Raw genomic sequence first — 9,454 nt, forward strand, 5'->3', positions numbered from 1 at the left:
TGTAAGTGAGTAATCGTTACATGAGCCATGTCAGGGGCCTTTGGTGGCTCAGTAATAACCCTGACACCAGGGTTGATGGGGTTGGTAATCCACCTCACAATCCACACGATAGAAGAATAGTGTGTTACGTTCTCTTAAATATTTATGATTTTTTACACATACATAAACTCACGACTATATCCCAATTGGGGTAGTCAGATGTACATCTGACAAGCAGAGCCATGGTAGCCCAGTTGGTAGAACGCTTGCCTCTCACTTTGAGGTCGCAGGTTCGAATCCAGCACAGGCCTAAATCAATGATTGTCGAATTGGATTTCGAATTCGTTTGGATTATTAATGACTAAGTACCCACGCTTCATCGAACTTTCTTTTCTTCTTCTATCGTGTGGGCTGTGAGGTGGATTATCATCCCCATCAACCCTGGTGTCAGGGTTATTATTGAGCCGCTAAAGGCCGCTGACATGTAACTACTACTTACTTACGTGCCTTCCGAAGTACGGATCATCTTACTGTCGAACAATCAGGTGATCAGCCTGTAATGTCCTAACCAAACAAGGGATCACAAAGTGATTTATTATGAAAGATTCACGGCGCATTGGCGCTTCTGCGCCGTAAAGTCGTGAAATGTAAATAAATAAATGTTTTTTTTGTGGTTTTGATTTAAGAACTTGTCCGTCGCACTGCCGTGCGCTTTGTTGCCGTGAATGAGATCTTTATCACATTACAAATAGCACTCTACTTGAAGTACAAATGACACTGAAACAATTAACAGATGTGGTTAAGTGCTAATTACTGCAAATTAATTTGACATTGAAAAAAAGTAGCTTCTTAAAATAAGCATATTTATTTATAAATACATACATAAACAGCCTATATACGTCCCACTGCTGGGCACGGGCCTCCCCTCAATCAACCGGAAGGGGTATGGAGCATACTCCACCACACTGCTCCAATGCGGGTTGGTGGAGGTGTTTTTACGGCTAATAGCCGGGACCAACGGCTTAACGTGCCCTCCGAAGCACGGAATCATCTTACTTTTTCGGACAATCAGGTGATTCAAGCCTGAAAAGTCCTTAAGTATTTATAAATGTGAAAAAAAAATGTATATAATCATTCATTGCAAGAAGCAAGTTAGTAGTCGTTACATGAGCCATGTCAGGGGCCTTTGGCGGCTCAATAGTAACCCTGACACTAGGGTTGATGAGGTTGGTAATCGACTTCACAACCCACACGATAGAAGAAGAACACTCATTTGTAAATAAATAACAGCCTCACTGGTCCAGTGGTTAGTGGGCTCTCGATCCGGAGGTCCCAGGTTCGAATCCCGGTGGGGACATGACAAATATCTCTTCGTGAATCCTACTTTATTCAGGATCTTAGGACATTGCAGGGTGATCAGCTTTTTTTTTTGACGTCACTTATTGTAGATTCGCCGCAGATGGCATTAACTACTTGGCCGGACAAATGGGGAGCGCTGAGGGCTCTTAACCGGTACAAAATTTAAGACAACAGGGTTGAGGGTGCCCAGTTGGGCGCGAACCTCAGGATGATCAGCCGACTGTCCGAAAGTAAAGTGATCCGTGCTTCGGAGGGCACGTTAAGCAGTAGTCGGTCCAGGCTAATATTTACTTAAGTATGTAGTCCTTACATGAACCATGTCAGGGGCTGGTGATATCAACTCCTTGACAGCCCTTGTCACATACATCGTATGGTCGCAGGTTCAAATCGTTGTCAGGGCTCCACTCCACAGCAGTGCGTTTCACAATCTGGAGGTCCAGTTTCGATTCCCAATGGGGACATTGTAGGCTGACTCACCTGATCGTCCGAAAAAACAAGATGACTCCGTGCTTCGGAGGGCACGTTAAGCCGTTGGTCCCGGGCTACCAAACATCTCCACCAACCCGTACTACAGCTTAGTGGAGTTACCTCCCCCTCCGGTTGACTAAGGAGAGGCGTGTGCCCAGCAGTGGGACGTATATAGGCTGTTTGTTTTTTTATGTGTATGGGAATTTTCAAGCCAAAAAAACGGCTTGAAATTCGTCCTTTTTTTTTCATTCGGCTTCGGAACACAGTACATTTTAACCGTGATACTGTATGTATGTATGTCTTAACGAACGCACACACACACAAATTGATTGTCTCTTACGTTTCTGTGCATTGTATGTGTGTGTGAGTTCAACATGGCACGACCGTGTGATAGAAGGTAATAAGTGATATTTTATTTTAAAAAAAATGGAGAGTATTTTTTAGGCTTTTGCCCCCAAATTCAAATTCAAAAATATCTTTATTCAGTAGGTAACATAGTTACACTTTGAATCGTCAATTTTTACATAACGAACGTCTCATCCGCCTAAAACTACTGCAGCTTCTCACCTGTATAGTCGGGGAAAAGAAGCTGCAAGAAAAACCTCGGCACAGGGCCCTAGACGTTCTTTTTAAAAGGAAAAAAATGACAAGCGGGTCGCAGACCAGCGACATGCCTATTTTATTCGCCCGGGTTATTCATTCATTTTAAAATTAACAGTTGTCAATCATCGGTCCCTTTCCTTTTCGGCGGATAAGAAAATGACAGGTATAACTTAAAATTAGGAGGCGTCTGTAATAGTTTTTACACTCACGCTTATTTCCCACCTGAGGTAAGCAGAGATTGGAATGCCACTTGCTTAGATCCTGATATTCTCCTGCTTCCTCCACATTTATAAATATGTAGATGTTTTCATCATCTTCATCATTAATTTAAGAGCCACGCTCTTGTCGGTGTAGCATTCTCCATTCTTGTCTATCAAAGGCCAATTCTCTGACTTTTTCTTCTTCTATCGTGTGGGTTGTGAGGTGGGGTACCAACCTCATCAACCCTGGTGTCAGGGATACTATTGAGCCGCCAAAGGCCCCTGTCAAGGCTCACGTAACGACTACTTACATACATCAGTAAGTAGTAACCGGGACCAACGGCTTAACGCGCCTTCCGAAGCACGGATCATCTTTCGGACAATCAGATGATCAGCCTGTAATGTCCTAACCAAACTGGGGACTGCAAAGTAACTTTTGTGATATGTCCCCACCGGGAATCGAACCCAGGACTACAGAGGAGAATACGACTTGACGTTCGCCTTCTCTTTAATTTGTTATTGTGTCAAATTAATACACAGGACAGGGAAATAGGGCGTACATTGACCAAATTAGAGATGTCCTTAGAGAAGGTTCAGTACGATCTACTCTGAACCGGCGTGCGTGTATGAAGCGATTGATGAATATGTAGGAAGCAAGAGAAGTGTGTCAGGATCGAAGCAAATGGAATTCCATAGTCTCTGCTTACTACAACGGGAAATAGGCGTGAGTTTATGTATGTATGTGTTATTCTTTTATGAATTTATTTATTTTATTCCATTTCCTTCTCGGCGGGTAAGAAAATGACAGGTATAACTTAAAATAAAATTAGATGGTGTGTACTAATGAGAAATGTTTTATGATTTAGTCTATTTTTAAAAAAAAAATACTTTTTTTTATATTTTGTTATTTTTTCTTGACCATGACTTTCTGGGGGTGGAGGCCTGGAGTCCTAAAACACAGGGTATCCTAGTTTAGGCTCCAGCCTCTACAAATATTGTATTTTTGTATGTATTTATGTATCCATGTGTTTTATTTTTGTAGAGGAAATAAAGATTTTACTTACTTAATCCGCACTGGGCCCGCGTGATGGTTTAAGGGCCGATCTCCCTATCCGTCCATAGGGAAGGCCCGTGCCCCAGCAGTGGGGACGTTAATGGGCTGATGATGATGATGATGTGTACTGGAGTCGGCACCAATGGTTAATTAAAAAAGTAGAAAATTTTTAATCTTCTATCGTGGGGGTTGTGGTTGTGGTAGGTGATTTACCAACGCCCTCAACCCTGGTTACTATGGGGTTACTATTATTATTATTATTGTTTAAGTACATATAATTATTATGTTTACTAAATGTAAAAACAGACGATGAGTTGCGGTTTACAGAAAAACCTGTCGATAGGTTTATGAGACACCGTTTTGATTGTAAAATGTTTATTGTTATTTTGAATAAATAATAATAATAAAAAAATGTTAATTTGTTGATTGAAAAGATTGTACGGAGCAAATTATTTATTTATTCTTTTACAAAAAAATCTACCAAATCTATCAATCACGAATTAAATAATATTTATAATGAAATTCCTCGGAAGCATTGAATATATGATGTTAAGTAAATGTTTTTATTTACCATTATCATTGTTTGATGTCTCAAAAAATTGTACGACGCAAAAATAATTTTTCACTTGCCACCATATCGACGAGTCCCGTGTAATAATATTATAGTGTGTCTGTGTGAGTGAGAGGTTGTGGCTGTGTTTGTTTGTGGCTCGTGCCTCGTTTGGAGCGTGCAAGTTGCTTGTATAAAAGTAGCTAGGTTTTTTTTCTGTAGCCTAATTGATGGCGACCTGCTGGGCAAAGGTATCCCCCTCCACAACCACCCCTGTCTTGGGCATCGTCTATACAGGGTGTTAGTGACATCGTAACGAATACTCAGGGGGATGATTCAGACCATGATTCTGAGTTAATATCAGGTGGAATTTTTCGTCGCAAAATTCATGGTTTTTTTTTTAGTTTTTTTAAATTATTTTCAATTCTATACTTTTGCGATGGAAAATTCCACTTGATATTAACTCAGAATAATCAGCTGAATCATCCCCCTCAGTATTCGTTACGATGTCACTTACACCCCGCACAAGTACATACAGTAGCCATACAAGTAGGTATGGGTGTTAGTGACAACGTAACGAATACTGAGGGGGATGGTTCAGACCATGATTCTGAGTTGATATCAAGTGGAATTTTCAGTCTGAATATTCATCCCAAAATCCCACTTGATATCATATCAGAATCATGGCCTCAATCACCCCTCAAAGTTTTCGTTACGATGTCACTAACACCCTGTATATTTATTTCTTTGTTGCATGTCACATGGTATTACAGTTCTTATAAGTAAATATGTACAAACATGTGACAACCTGTAAGGGCACCGCCAAAATATCTCAACAATTGTTTTTAATTAACTTTAAACATTTTATATAAATTATAATTATGCAATGGCACTCTTGAGGAGCTCGGTGGCGCAGCGGTAAACGCGCTCGGTCTGCGATTGTTGAAGTTAAGAAACTTTCGCAAAGGCCGGTCATAGGATGGGTGACCACAAAAAAATAAGTTTTCATCTCGGGCTCCTCCGTGCTTCGGAAGGCACGTTAAGCCGTTGGTCCTGGCTGCATTAGCAGTCGTTAATAACCATCAATCCGCACTGGGCCCGCGTGATGGTTTAAGGCCCGATCTCCCTATCCATCCATAGGGAAGGCTCGTGCCCCAGCAGTGGGGACGTTAATGGGCTGATAGTGATGAATTAATGGACGTTAATGGCACTCTTTATTCTTATATTCTGCCAGTTTTCTGGTAGGCGTCTAGCTCGTCACATTTTTAAGTAATTACATTCATTCAATGATTACGCTTCAAAACTGGGTAAAATCGGGTACTGCAGAGGCTATTTCAATAACAAAAGTATAATATTTAATATTCTTTATTTGCATACTAAAAAGTAAAGTAGTAAAGTTCTAGAAGGAAATAATGACAATGTATTGCAAGTCTTTTTTCGAGTTGTACATAATATATGGTAACGGTTTTTGTATTAAGTACGGTAAATAAATATTATCATCATCACCAATTTAAAAGCCACGCTCTTGTCCGTGTAGCATTTTCCATTCCAGTCATCACAGGCCAATTCCTTGACTTCCCTATAAGACACGACGTTAACCTTTTCTTTAATCTGTTCCATGTAAGCTCTTTTTGGTCTTCCCCTTCCTCTCTTTCCTTCTAGCTTTTTTTGTTTTTGTTTTTTGGCATGACGCGGTTTGCGTATTTGCCACCGACAAAACGAGGAAACATTTCATAAAAATAAAAGGAATTTAGTGAAACAGGAATTTAGGAAGAAGGATCAGAGGATGGGGATTTATATTATAAGATAGGATTATAATTTTATATCATTAACATCAAAGTTATATGAAAGAAGGATAGGGATACTAGTAGGTAAAGGGATATTTATAGAAAGTAAATTACGATATAAAAAAATAGTGTTATTTACTTCTAGCTTTCCTAAATAAATATTATGAAATATCATAAACAAATGAAATACACTTTACTGCACAGACCTTAATTATGACCCTTATTATTATTTCAATATGGCTCTGATTCCTGCCGACACGTAATTTTATTTTAAGTTATACCTGTAATTTTCCTATCCGCCGAAAAAGAAAGGGACGGATGATTGACAGCTCTTAATTTTAAAATGAATGCGTGAATTAAAATGGTTACCAACCTCATCAACCCTGGTGTCAGGGTTACTATTGAGCCGCCAAAGGCCCCTGACATTACTCATGTAACGACTACTTACTTACATCAGTAAGTAGTAACCGGGACCAACTACTTAATGTGCCTTCCGAAGCACGCACGTACTTACAGTTCGCTGTAAACAACAATTAAGTCAATTAACGTTTCGTTCTTTGCAGTAGTAGTCAGCGCCATCTATCCATAAAAAATGGGAAAAGAATAAAAAAAAGAATGAGAAAATCCCTCTTTACCTTTACATACACATATTACAAGTTTATCATGCACATTATGCATGCACCCTACTTTACCGTTCAAGTAGCAATTTAACCACTCGCCTTTCAAGTACAAATCCAAATCTAAACGCGCAGTTAGCTGCTGATAGCCCCTTATCTCATCTACTACTACGTCAACAGACTGCACCTGTCCCTGTCTAGCGCGCGACATGTCCATCAATGCCTTTCATTCACACGCCGGTAGCTTTCACTCATTCGCGCAAGGTGCATTCGACATCTCCCCGTCCCGCTCGCACGCCGGTGCTTCCCTCTCTTTCGCGCTAATGAATTAAATCAACAACCTCTCTCTTGCTCCGAGATGATTCCATATTTGAATTTTAGAAGGAATTCGATTTTTGACGTGTATTTATTTTTAAAAATAGATTATTAGGTTTTAAAATCTTATTTTTTATTAAATGTAATAAGTGTATATTTTTAAAAAAGTTTATGTGTGTTTTATGATGTATAATATTGTGTAGTACGCCTCTGTGGTACGGTTTGACAAGAGCGGCAACGTTGCATTATCAATAGGGAAAACATTTGACGCGCTCTCGACGTTCGCCTCAAAAGTGACAGCGTAGAAACGTCCCAACCGATGCAGTATACCAGCATAATATTTTGTATACATAAACATGACATAAACAGCGTATATACGTCCCACTGCTGGGCACGGGCCTCCCCTCAATCAACCGGAGGTCTCTGGTGTGTGGGTCTGGAGCATACTCCAGTTATATTTTTTATAAAATATAATGAGGCACTTTCCAGGCTTCGTGCTCAAAATACAATATACCCACCTAGATGGCGTTGTACAGATTTAAACGTGATAAGTAATTACCTATTTTTATCATTACTCGGGTACGTAATTATTGAAAAAAATTATATAATGGCAGGGGCATGTATAAAAATAATTGTTTCTTGACATTTGGATCAGATACGTATAGAATTATGTTGCTTCTCTTTATTTTGATCAGAATCATAATGGGTGGAAGATGTGTTGTGTCTGGGTGTAATAACAAAGCTCATCATTTAAACCCAAAAACAAAGATAAAAAATGCATTTGTCTGTTATCCATGAAATTAGAAGGTTAAACGAAGGCAACTCTGTAAAGCGCCATCAATTTTTTTTTTTTTGGGAACGTAGCCTGAAAAATTCCTCATTACAATAAATAGCCTATACGTTGGTTATAGGCCCAGTGGGCACAGGCGTCCCCTCAATCAACCGGTGGGGGTATGGATGGAGCTTTGCATAATTGAATAGTTTCCTAGGTCAAAGATAAATTATGAAATTCTGATTACTAAATATAAACAGATCTAAAGGTGACAAAAAAACTTTTTTTTTTTTCTATTTAACCTATTTATGTAATTTCGTGTTTTGACGTTTAGTAAAAATTAACTGATTTGACTAGTTAGTTGGTCCGCGAATGGACCGGCGTTACAACCGTAGAACAGCTTTTTCGTCTTGCTTCTGACAGAGAAGAGTTCTCAAAGCTGACGGCCAACGTCCAGTAATGGACAGGCACTAGAAGAAGAAGAAGACTAGTTGGTAACTAGGTTAGGTTAGGACACAATATATCTTCGAAAAACATTTCTCCGGTATGTGGGTTTCCTCACGATGTTTTCCTTCACCGCTGGGCGTATGATAATCATTAATAGATAATTACGTCAAAAAAGACTGGACTTCTTCTAGCTTCCCTCCAAGAGTTTCCCCGCTACTCTCTTCTCTTTTTCTTATCGTGTGGCTTATGAGGTGGAATACCAACCTCATCAACTCTGGTGTCAGGGTTATTTTGTAATTTCTAATAATGACGTTTGGTTTCGTGGTCAAGTGTGTCAACTATTTATTTCAACAAACCGTCTCTGCAGTCCAGTGGTTGAGCGGTGGATTCCCGGTTTGGTGATGATCCCTAGTTTAGGATGATCCGTAGTCTGGTGAGCCATGGTAATCCAGTTGGAACAAATTCGAGTCCCAAGCACGGGCCTAAACGAATGATTATCACGTGTTCGCCGATGAATGAAAACATCGTGAGGAAACCCAAATTCCCAAAAATGTGTTTTGGAGGTATCTGACCTAACCTGTATTGGGCTGGTTTTTCCTGGAAGGAAGGCCAGACAGGCAGTGCCTTCTGTAAACAACCGGACGTGTCAAATCTTCAGGTTAGCGGGCTGATTACCAGATTGTCCGAAAGATCGTGCTAAGGAGGGTTAAGTAGTCAATACTGGCTACTACTTACTAGCATCTAGGAGTTGTATAAATCGTCTGTCTTCCACTGAAGATCTCACTTCGCCATTGAAGCGTCAAGCGGCACTTTCACTCACTTTCACCACGACAATAGACCAGGTACAGTCTGGTCTGATAATGCCAGCGCCGACATATAGGTTTTTATGTTCTTTCATCATGGGCCTTTGGCGGCTCAATAATAACCCTGACCCCAACCAGGGTTACTGCGGTTGATCATCCACCTCACAACCCACAAGATAGAAGAAGAAGAATAGCCTACGTCTCACTGCTTGGCACAGGCCTCCCCTCAATCAACCGGAGGAAGTATGGAGCATTTTCCACCACCCTGGTTCAATGCGTTTTTGGGCTAATAACCCGGGACCAACGGCTGAATTTGCTTTCCAAAGTAGGGAATCGTCTTACTTTTTTGGACAATCAGGCGATTCAGCCTACAATGTTCCCATCGGAGACCGAAACCGGACTTTCTGATGGATCCATGGACCCGGTACGAAATTTAAGACAACAGACTTGAGGGTGTCCCCCAGTGGGGCGCGACTCTCGGCTCAGGGCGTCGTTTGAAA

Source organism: Pectinophora gossypiella, chromosome 27 (assembly GCF_024362695.1).
Source record: "Pectinophora gossypiella chromosome 27, ilPecGoss1.1, whole genome shotgun sequence".
NCBI classification, from domain to species: domain Eukaryota; kingdom Metazoa; phylum Arthropoda; class Insecta; order Lepidoptera; family Gelechiidae; genus Pectinophora; species Pectinophora gossypiella.